The sequence below is a fragment of the Mustela nigripes genome, chromosome 2 (genome assembly GCF_022355385.1).
Source record: "Mustela nigripes isolate SB6536 chromosome 2, MUSNIG.SB6536, whole genome shotgun sequence".
Classification (NCBI taxonomy): Eukaryota; Metazoa; Chordata; class Mammalia; order Carnivora; family Mustelidae; genus Mustela; species Mustela nigripes.
The window spans coordinates 15,160,948-15,172,216 of record NC_081558.1 but is presented as its reverse complement, the minus strand read 5'-3'; the positions used below and the strand labels follow the sequence as shown (position 1 = coordinate 15,172,216).

Below are 11,269 nucleotides of genomic sequence, written 5' to 3'. Positions count from 1 at the left end.
ATTCATCTAGAGTTTCATCCCTAAACATAAGTAGGTCACTAAAATCATGAAATTTTTGAGGAACACCAACAATACATGAGAAAGTTTCAAATGCATCATTACCAGATTCATAGGAGATATGATAGCTGATTACAGTCTATGTTCTAACAAGTTACATGAAGTAGTTCCTCCAAGTAGATGTGTATTTCTTGTACATGGGAGAGAAAACTGCTGGAAATATCATCTTTCTTCCCCCATATTGCCTAAGGCACATACTCTAAATAGTTGAATGTCACTCCCCTTTGGGAAATAGAAACTCCTGGTAAATCATATTTAACCACCCTTCAAAAGAGATTACATGAAGAATATGCCATGAAGATATCTTGTTTTTCTTTCTTTTTTTTTTTAAGATTTTATTTATTTATTTGACTGAGATCACAAGTAGTCGGAGAGGCAGGCAGAGAGAGAGAGAGAGGGAAGCAGGCTCCCCTCTGAGCAGAGAGCCCGATGCGGGACTCGATCCCAGGACCCTGAGATCATGACCCGAGCCGAAGGCAGCGGCTTAACCACTGAGCCACCCAGGCGCCCGATATCTTGTTTTTCTATGCAAGATGCAACCACCAGTAACATTCACAGTTGCTTACCCAATATCTATTTCTCTCTCTTTAACACTCTGCCCAATTTACCATCAAGGAAAAAAGGCTAAGAGAGGTGGATGCAACCCGTAAGTTAAAGAATAAGATAAGAAGGTTAGAACTTCTAACTCCAAATCCAATGCCCTTTGCAGGTTACAGCAGACAATTCCCCTTCCCTTTCCATGATTTAAGTTGTCCTTGTCTAGATCTTCTCCTTTTTCCTTATACCATCTCTAAAGGGGCCAGAACTATGTACAAAAATTTTAGATCCAATGATCACCATTTTAGCAAGGATACCATGGCAAACACTACATGTTGCCCATAAAGTATCCATTCTCATAATGCTCCTTACTAACCAACCCAAATTTTTATTCAGAGTAGCACTGTGCCCAAATTTTTCAAGTTTCTTCTCAGCTAGAGCTGGCCATATGACACAGTTCTGGCCTAAGAGATAAATATATGGGCTTATGGGTGGAGCTTCCAGAACACCACTGTTTTCCTAAATTTTTAAAAGATTTTATTTATTTATTTGACAGACCAGACAGATATCACAAGTAGGCAGAGAGGCAGAGAGAGAGAGAGAGGAGGAAGCAGGCTCCCTGCAGAGCAGAGAGCCCGGTGTGGGGCTTGATCCCAGGACCCTGGGATCATGACCAGAGCCGAAGGCAGAGGCCCCAACCCACTGAGCCACCCAGGCGCCCCCACTGTTTTCCTAATTAAAAAGATCAGACTGAGTTGGAAATTGTTTTTCCTTCACTTTTCCCTTCTTGGGACACAGTTTTGAGGCTGATGACGCAGCAACCATCTTGTAACCATGATATGCAAATATGAAGATGTTAATCTCATTTTAAGAATGGGCTGACTGAAGGAAAGGAAGAGCATGGTCTTTTAGTTACTACACCAGCCACAGACTGCCTCTCCTGGACACCCTACTGAGTGATAAAAAATTAACCTATTTTAGACCATCTGCCATAGTTGACTTTTCTTTATATGCCACCAAATACTTTCCCAACTGATTCACTTCCACAAGGAGAATATATGAAAAGGTATGGTCTGTTCACCTAAAAGTTTTTTCTCTAGAAAAGATGAAACTACTTGTAATTGAGCTTTTCAACCCAGCCAGGACACAGGAAGCATATAGCCCACAGAGAGGAATTTCTCTGTAGGATACAATGACTCAAAACTTGGTGGGGGTTGTTTTTGGTTATCATCAAAGCAAGTAATATGAACAACACACTATATACATATATGTAAAATCTAAGTGAGATACCCATGCTAGTAACTCAGGTCTTCTTCCCAAGAGAACAACACAGAATATAGTCAGTGCTAGATTTTAGATCTTCTGAGGCACTAAGTATTAAAAGATATGGTGAGATATCCCCAAACTCAACACACAATTAAAAAGTAATAACCACACCTAGGGGAGGAGGAATTGGAGGAAGATAGTAAAAAGGTACAAATTTCCAGTTGTAAGTTAAAGCAGTACTGGGGATATAATGCACAACATAATCACTATAGCATCACGTGTTAATTTTTCATACAAAGGTGGCAATCAGCACTTAATACATGAAGACACTTTCCTAGACACAGATAATTCAACACAATCTCTGGGGCTCAGTTAAAATCTGTGTCAGACAATTACTCTAGGCATTATAAGTAGTCATGTCTGCAATACATTAGATGTGACACCCTTGAGGCTTCGTTAGATATGGGTGAATTCTTTCATATTCTGACCACAGTGATGGATGACAGGACAAAATAAAACAAGAGGGGAGAGAAGGATGGGAGAGTATAGGGGTTCTAGTTGGGGAGGAACTGGCAGAACCTTGGATATCATGGATCAAATCTCATTGATTTCCATGGGAGGGCTGAAGTCTGGGGCCTTTCCCTGCATGAGGAAATGAATTAAAAGGAGCTATGAATGTAGTTCCAACTCCCCACCCCAGGAAGCACAGTGCAGGGTGGGATGAATTGGTTCCTGAGAGACCCATCCCTTCCATAGTTCCATCTTGCTCTGGCTGCCTCTCTCCATCACCTAGCCTCCACAACTGGGGCCCAGAACAGAGGTATGGTGAGTGATCTGCTCACAAAACTGCCTCAAACCTTTGTCTTGTTGTCTGCTTGCATGGAGAATGGGCAGGTTCTTCCATGGCCATGGGGAGAAGAATGTCACAGGGAAGACCAGATGTCCACAGGTTCTCTGTCAGGTCTGATGAATGACCAAGACTTCCATCACAAGGACAGCCTCAGAGGGGTTGGAAGTGTGCTGACTCTGTCCTCGGGGACCCATACTGATAAAAATGTGCTAAAAGAGACTAGTGAGGAGGGCCAGGCCAGATCTCTGACTCTGCCCTACACATGACTCTCTTCAGTGCCTTTCACTCCCATCTTGAGTACCTGGCCTGACCAGAATTTGCAGGATATCTAGCAGTCCCTGCACCATCCATGTTTCAAGCACAAGGTGGCCCCTGTGCATATCAATTTGTGTAACTAAGACCTGAAGAACCATTCTCCTTTTATGGAACCTCTAGAGCCCACTGAGGCAGAGTCACAGGGTAAAGAGAATTGTGAACTGGAGAGGCCACCTGGGGTGGGGTTCACGGGGTGGGTATTCCTTTCAAGGGAGTAGGATCATTCCTGTTTAGGGAAAGGCACATAGAAAGTAAGTTATGTAGGTAAACTTTTCTCTCTCTTTTTTTAAAAAAGATTTTATTCATCCATTTGACAGGGAGAGATCACAAGTAGGCAGAGAGGCAGGCAGAGAGAGAGAGAGAGGAGGAAGCAGGCTCCCTGCTGAGCAGAGAGCCCCATGCGGGATTCGATCCCAGGACCCTGAGATCATGACCTGAGCCGAAGGCAGCAGCTTAACCCACTGAGCCACCCAGGCGCCCCTAAACTTTTCTCTTTATTCTTCTCCAGCACCAGGTCTGGGGCTCCTTCCAGATGTAGAGCCAGAAACAGGGCTTACTGTAGAGCCAGAAGCAGCTCAAGACCTGTTTCTACCATAACTCCCAAGTGTCAGGCTAGTGTCACCTCCATCAGGCTCTCTAGAACTGGGGCAAGTGCTAAACATCTTCTTCAGCACGTACGTGTCAGGTCCTGAGATGGAGTCAGCTCAAATATCAGCTGTAGTGAGAATTCCATCACTAGCTCCAAAAATAGAGACAGAGCCAGCTGCAGCCCCAGGGCCTCCCTGCCCCTGGCTTGTTGCCAGGTAGAACCAGCTAAAAGGGAATTCTGACCTCATGGATTTCCCTCTCAATCTGTTGACAGAGTAGTCGACTTGATGGATGCAGTGAGCAGCTGGGCTCTCAGGAAGGGGCTGGGGCAGGATTTCCTTCTGCTATAAGCTGCCCCAGACCTGTCTCTCCCTGATCAAGACTCTTATGATCTGGGTCCAAATCTCAGTTCCACCACTTGTGACCTGGGCAACATTCTTAACCCTGAAGCCTTTACTGTCTGCCTGCAGACAGGAGAGATGGACACTCATAGAATCTACTGTACAGAGTGGCTGTGCAGATTTAATGAGGAAGAACAAATAGAAAGCTGGGTGGGGGAGGGGAACTCACTGCGCCCAGCCAGATCCATAGGGTCACCCATGCATCTGCCCACTCAACAGCCTTAGTACTTATTAGGCATCTGATGTGTACCTAACTACAAGAAGACCTAAAAAACAAAAACAAAAACAACCAGGATTGTAGCAGCCACCCTGGAATATGCATCTGAATGGGGGGTAGGACCAGAGAGGTGATCAGGAGGAGTGGGAGATGCCCCTTTGGGAAGAGTTGACTTGAAACCACCTTCTGGAGCTTGGGGTTAATGAGGATGGCCAGATGGGCACCTGGGTGTCTCAGTGGGTTAAGCCTCTGCCTTCGGCTCCGGTCACGGTCTCAGGGTCTTGGGATCGAGTCCCGCATCGGGCTCTCTGCTCAGCAGGGAGCCTGCTTCCTTCTCTCTCTCTCTGCCTGCCTCTCTGTCTACTTGTGATCTCTGTCTGTCAAATAAACAAATAAAATCTTAATTAAAAAAAAGTAGGATGGCCAGGATACGAATGTCTTTCTTCCTTCCTTGCCAGCAATGGGTCCTGGATTGTCCTGTAGCAGGTGCTTACCGTGAAAAGACAGCTAAACCCAGACACTCCCAAAAGGCTCAGGCTACATCTTCAGCTTCCTGAGTTCCAGCTTTGACCTGTGACCCCTGCCTGGGACACTACGCTGGGGTGTGGCAGAGCTGAGTGACATTCTCCTTGTTCCCCAGGTTCTGTTCTAGGTGGTGCCCACATCAGTGCCTGGGCCCCATCTGATCCCAGAAGAATAAGCCTGGCAATGAACACCTGGAACCCATAGTCCATGTCACCATAACCCAGTTCAACAGTGTGGCCAATTGCCTTGGCAACCCAAGCAAGGGTAGGGCCAAGGCGATGGAGCACTGGATAAAGGTGACCAGGGTATGTTACGGAAGACCTAGCCAAGTTGCTTTCAGTTGGCTTGGGAATTGCCCCCTTCTCCTTTATTAGCTCTTGAGATTTAATCTTCTTGTCTAAGCCCCTGCACTGTTTCTAGGCTCTTCCTTCCGGGGACATCCTGATCTTGACTTCGCATGTCCCAGCAGTGGGATGGTCACTTCCTACTTGACTCCTTCCTTGGCATGAGATAAATCCTTCTGCCTGAGAGTGTTATTCTTTGGGTCCTGAATAGGCCCTTCTGGGACTCCCTAGGCATCCAGGAGAGATGATTTAAATTGAGGGTGACTGAAGCTAGGACAAATAAGGCTCCAGCTCTCCAGCACACAGCTCATTCTCTTCCCAAACTCAGGAGTGCCAAATCTTCAAGAATTTCTTCCTCATCCACTCTGGTTCTTTTACAGAGAGAGACCTACTCATCTGAAAATTTTCTGGAGTGAATTGAGGCACTCCACAGGGCAGAGCATGACTTAAGGGGTTCTCCAGGGAAGTGAAGACTTTGACATAGCCTCAGTTCCAGTCTGGGGGCCAGAGACTCCAGTGGGGATGGGGTAAGCAGGTGCCACTCAACCAGCCTGCCAAGACACCCCATCTCACTCCATCCACAGCTTGGCTCAGGACACACATAAAGAGCTCAATCAACAGGACTGTCATCCGTGGTAGGGCTGGGGATGGGGTGAAGGTATCTGGGGCATGGTCTCTGGCAGGGATGGGCAAGTGGCCTCTGTACTGTGGGCCCCTGAACAAGACTGCCCCTGTTGGGGCCTCTTTCTCTTCATATGGAAAATAGATAATGTCCATTGACCAGACATCACAGAGTGGAGATGAGGCTCAAGGGAGGAAAGAAATGTGCTGAGTTTTCTCCTCTGCTCCACATGGAGAGGAAAGGGCGATAACAATGATGATGGTACTATGACACTAAGTCCTCGGAAACCTCATAAGATGGGTAGAGTTTTCACACTTCCCAGATGAAGAAATGGGTTCCTGGAGACCAGGCTTCGGGCCAAATGTTATACACGGAATGGGTATGGGAGTTGTGATTGACCTAGAATCAGAACATTCTAGAGGACAGAGAAGTATTAGCACCCGTGAAGGTCCTACCTTTCAATTCAACCATTATCTCTAGGCCCCGACCCCCAAATACTTATCTTCCAACCCCGATTTCTCCAGCCCTCACATCTGGGCTCTGTATCATCTTCGTCTGAATGGTCATCATGGATAAAAGCATACTTCTCTCCCTCTCCACCTCCACTAGCTACTTCAAACTCCCCTGTGGATCCCCCCCACTCCTGGGTACACAGGTTCAATGGGCCAGAATAATCCATGATCTATTATCCTAGGTTCAAGAAGTTATCTGGCCAGGATCAGCATATCTTACTGGGAATATCAACTACTCGTTTATTTAGAAATACCCCAAGTTACAAATCTTTTAGAACTTTTTCATATAGAGGGGTGGCTAGCTGGCTCAGTCTGAAGAGTGTGAGTCTTCATTTCGGGGTGGTGAGTTTAAACCCCATGTTGGGTGTAGAGATTAGTTAAATAAATATAAAATTTTAAAAGCAATTTTTAAGGGGTACTTGGGTGGCTGTCAGTTAAGCATCTGCCTTCAGCTCAGGGCATGATCCTGGGGCTCTGGAATCAAGCCCCACATCGGGGGTCCTTGCTCAGCAGGGAGTCTGCTTCTCCCTCTCCCTTGGTCCCTCCCCTCCTGCTCATGCTCACGCCGTCTCTCTCTCTCTCTCAAGTAAATAAATAAAATTTGTAAAAAAAAAAAAAAAAAGATTTTGTGAAAAAAAGTTATTAAATAAAATCATTAAAAAAAAAGATTTGTGGGCGCCTGGGTGGCTCAGTGGGTTAGGCCGCTGCCTTCAGCTCAGGTCATGATCTCAGGGTCCTGGGATCGAGGCCCGCATCGGGCTCTCTGCTCAGCGGGGAGCCTGCTTCCCTCCCCCTCTCTCTGCCTGCCTCTCTGCCTGCTTGTGATCTCTCTCTGTCGAATAGATAAATAAAATCTTTAAAAAAAAACAAAAGATTTGCCAGCAGTGGAATAATATAATCCAAGGTTATACCTTGCAGCATTGTTTGTAATATCAAAAGGCTATTGAGTATGAGTGTTTATTCCAATGTGAGCTGCTAAATGAATTATAGTAAATGTATTCAGTGGGCTGCCATGCAGCCTTAGAAAATGATAAAGAAACTATGTGCTGAAAGAATGATTTACAAGATATTATCAAATGAATAGAAGCAAGATTTAAGGGCGCCTGGGTGGCTCAGTGGGTTGAGCCGCTGCCTTCGGCTCAGGTCATGATCTCAGGGTCCTGGGATCGAGTCCCGCATTGGGCTCTCTGCTCAGCGGGGAGCCTGCTTCCTTCTCTTTCTCTCTGCCTGCCTCTCAGTGTACTTGTGATTTCTCTCTGTCAAATAAATAAATAAAATCTTTAAAAAAAAAAAAGAAGCAAGATTTTAAAAAAACTGTGCCTAGTATACTACCATTTAAATGAGAGGGGGTGAAGAACATATATATATAGAGATATAATATATAATATATAATATATAAAAATATATGTGTATAGGGGCGCCTAGGTGGCTCAGTGGGTTAAGCCTCTGACTTCGGCTGAGGTCATGATCTCAGGGTCCTGGGATCGAGTCCTACATTGGACTCTTTGCTCAACAGGGATCCTGCTTCCCACTCCCATCTCTCTGCCTGCCTCTCTCCCTACTTGTGATCTGTTAAGTAAGTAAATAGAATTTAAAAAAAAACACTACAGACTAATATATCTTAAAATATACATGTGTGTATATATGTGTATATGTATACACACACATATATATGATATAGAAAATATATCATACCTGCTTGCATATACATACAACATTCTGGAAGGGTACCCAGGAAACCAAACACAGTGGCTAATACGAAGGGGAGGAGGTCCTGGGCAAAGAGGGGAGTTGGTGTGCCATGCATAGTATTATAAACTCTTTAGAAATTTCAAGAAATTAAATGTATTATTTTTTAAACTTTATTTATTTATTTGACAGACAGAGATCACAAGTAGGCAGAGTCAGGCAGAGAGGAGGAAGCAGGTTCCCTGCTGAGCAGAAAGCCCGATGCGGGGCTCAAGCCCATAACCCTGAGATCATGACCTGAGCTGAAGGCAGAGGCTTTAACCCACTTAGCACCCAGGTGCCCCAAGAAATTAAATGTATTATTTTTTTTAAGATTTTATTTATTTCACACACACACACACACACACACACACAGATCACAAGTAGACAGAGCAGCAGGCAGAGAGAGAAGGAGAAGCAGAGTCCCCGTCAAGCAGAGAGCCCGATGTGGGGCTTGATCCCAGTACCCTGGGATCATGACCCAAGCCAAAGGCAGAGGCTTAACCCACTGAGCCACCCAGGAGCCCCTAAATGTATTATTTTTAAGTCTTCAAAGACTAAAACACATAGTACCATTTTTACCAGCTGGATGAACCTACCTTGCTTGGACAGGCCCTCCTTGAATTCCCAGCATTCCTGAGAGGCTCATCCCCAAGCCTGAAGGCAGTTCCAGCCTCCCAGTCTCTGGTAGCATTGAACCCTGATTTGCAGATTGGATGGCTAAGGCTTTTTGGCCCTGCAGACGTTTCTGCTAAACAGCAAAGCATTTCCCTGATGGATTTTGGTTATTTTTATTATTTATTTTTTTTAAAGATTTTATTTATTTGACGGAGAGAGACACAGTGAGAGAGGGAACACAAGCAGGGGGAGTAGGAGAGGGAGAAGCAGGCTTCCCTGCAGAGCAGGGAGCCTGATCTCAAGACCCTGGGATCATGACCTAGGTGGAAGGCAGATGCTTAATGACTGAACCACCCAGGCACGCTGTTATTTTTATTCTTAAACAAAATGTATTTCTCTGTAGGCCATATTCTGGCATACCTCGGAATGGTCTGTTTGAGTCCTCTGAAAAGGAAGATGGTTTTCATTCCAGAGTGTGCTGGTTAATTTATACCCCTTCCAGAAATAGCCACTGGTTTCAAGTGAAGTTACTCCCGGCAAAAATAAAAATACAATAATCTTGGGGCGCCTGGCTGGCACTGTTGGCTAAGTAGCTGAAACTTTATTTTGGCTGCAGTCTGATCTCAGGGTATTGGGATCGAGCCCCACATCAGGCTCCACACTCCTTATCCACTTCGGATTCTCTCTCCCTCTCCCTCTGCCCCCTCCTTCCAGGAGCCATCCCCAGTATTGACATCACACTATCTTCTGGGGCATTTGCCAGGGTGTTAAATCTTGTATTTCAGGAGAGCGTCCCATCTTTGTGGTTTGGCCACAAAGTTCAAGTACCCTGAGAATTCAGTCCCACATGTCTTCTCCCAGCTGGGTCATGCCGCTCTTCTGGGGGAGTTATAGCCTGATGGCTGGGAGAGAAGACAGGTACAGGTCTTATAGATAGTGATGCTGCCTTGCAGAAAGATGCCTGCATTGTCTCCAAGCAAGGTGATAACAAGTTCTTTTTTTTTTTCTTTTTTAGCATCCATTGACTTTATCCAGCATAACCACAGGAGTGTTGTCTTCATGCTGTCATACACAGACAAAAACACTGATAGAGCACCATATCCACAGTTTGCCCAACTGTATTTGTTTTGAGGCTCATTGATATATTTTTATATGCCACAGACCATCATTTAAACAATGGACATCTTCAATGTCAACTCCTTTGTTGACTTTCTCAATATCTTCTGCAAACATCTTCATGACTCCAACCCACAGAGCACGCTGTTTTCCTTCTGACATGATTGCAACAATCCTACCTATTGTTCCAGGAGAAGAGTAAGCCCAAACACATGATATTTGCTCCACTGAGTACAAATTTGAAATCTCCTTTATCAACCTGCTGGTGCCGCAAGATAAAAGGATATTTGTGAAGTAAGTTTCGGGTTGGATAAAAAGGCCCTTCTCTTTGTCTAAAAAATAGTAACCCTCCATTCACTGTAAGGATTTCCATATGTTCATGGCACCACACTATTTTGACAGCCTCTTTCTTTTTTTTTTTTAAAGATTTTATTTATTTATTTGACAGACAGAGATCACAAGTAGGCAGAGAGGCAGGGAGAGAGAGAGGGAAGCAGGCTTCCTACGGAGCAGAGAGCCCGATGCGGGGCTCGATCCCAGGACCCTGAGATCATGACCCGAGCCGAAGGCAGCAGCCCAAACCACTGAGCCACCCAGGCGCCCCTGACAGCCTCTTTCTTAGCCATTATGATTAAGCCATGGTTCCACAACTGGAAATTACTCTATCAATTGATTCTCTTTTTTTCTTCAAAAGATTTTATTTATTTGACAGACAGAGATCACAAGTAGGCAGAGAGGCAGGCAGAGAGAGGCAGGGAAGCAGAGAGCCCGATGCGGGGCTCAATCCCAGGACCCTAGGATCATGACCTGAACAGAAGGCAGAGGCTTTAACCCACTAAACCACCCAGGCACCCCATGATTCTTAAAAACCTTAATAACTGAAGTTTTCACCTGGATGCAGTTAGACACATTTTCTTTCTCATCAAATTGCTTGAGCATGTTCCAGGGCGAAGGGGGAGATGATAGGGAGAAGACTAGAATGGGAAAAACTGAATTTGCAAGGGTCAGGCAGCCCCCCTGACACCGGAAAGCCCACAGTAATAGTGGGAGATGTCGTTATCCGGAAAGGGAAACAATCAGCCGCACTTTACGGCTCTAATGAAAACTACCTCTGCTCCTCTGAATCCGACCCCGTTTTGCCTGCTTATTTGGGGGTACCAATTTCTCTCCCTAACTGGTAGCTCAAAGGGCAGGACTTGAGAATAAAGAAGAGCTAGAGCAATCGTTCTGGTTGTAGGAAGAAAATGGAGAGACAGCACTTGTTTTTAATAGGGACGTGGTGGGCCATTGCTGCAGGCTCAGAGGAGGTGGTTGGCATCCACCTGAAGCCCCTAGAGCAAGTTTTAGGGTCTCTTTCTCTCTCTCTCTCTCTCTCTCTCTCTCTCTCACACACACACACACACACACCCCGCACAGCCTAACAGATCTCCTGTGGGTAGCTGACTAACCTTACCAGAGCTTGACCACTCTAATTAATCCTGGGTCTGGGTCGTCTCAGCTTTCTTGCTACACAAAGCATCTCTATTTGCTTCAGTGGCAATGAGCAATTACTATCCCGTTGCCCGTGACAGTG

At 45.5% G+C, this 11,269-nt stretch overlaps 1 pseudogene; it reads right to left on the bottom strand.

Annotated features, from left to right (window-relative positions):
• Positions 1–9,714: 9,714 nt before the first annotated feature.
• On the bottom strand, positions 9,715–10,635 carry LOC132009766 (malignant T-cell-amplified sequence 1-like; annotated as a pseudogene).
• Between the last annotated feature and the right edge of the window lie 634 nt (positions 10,636–11,269).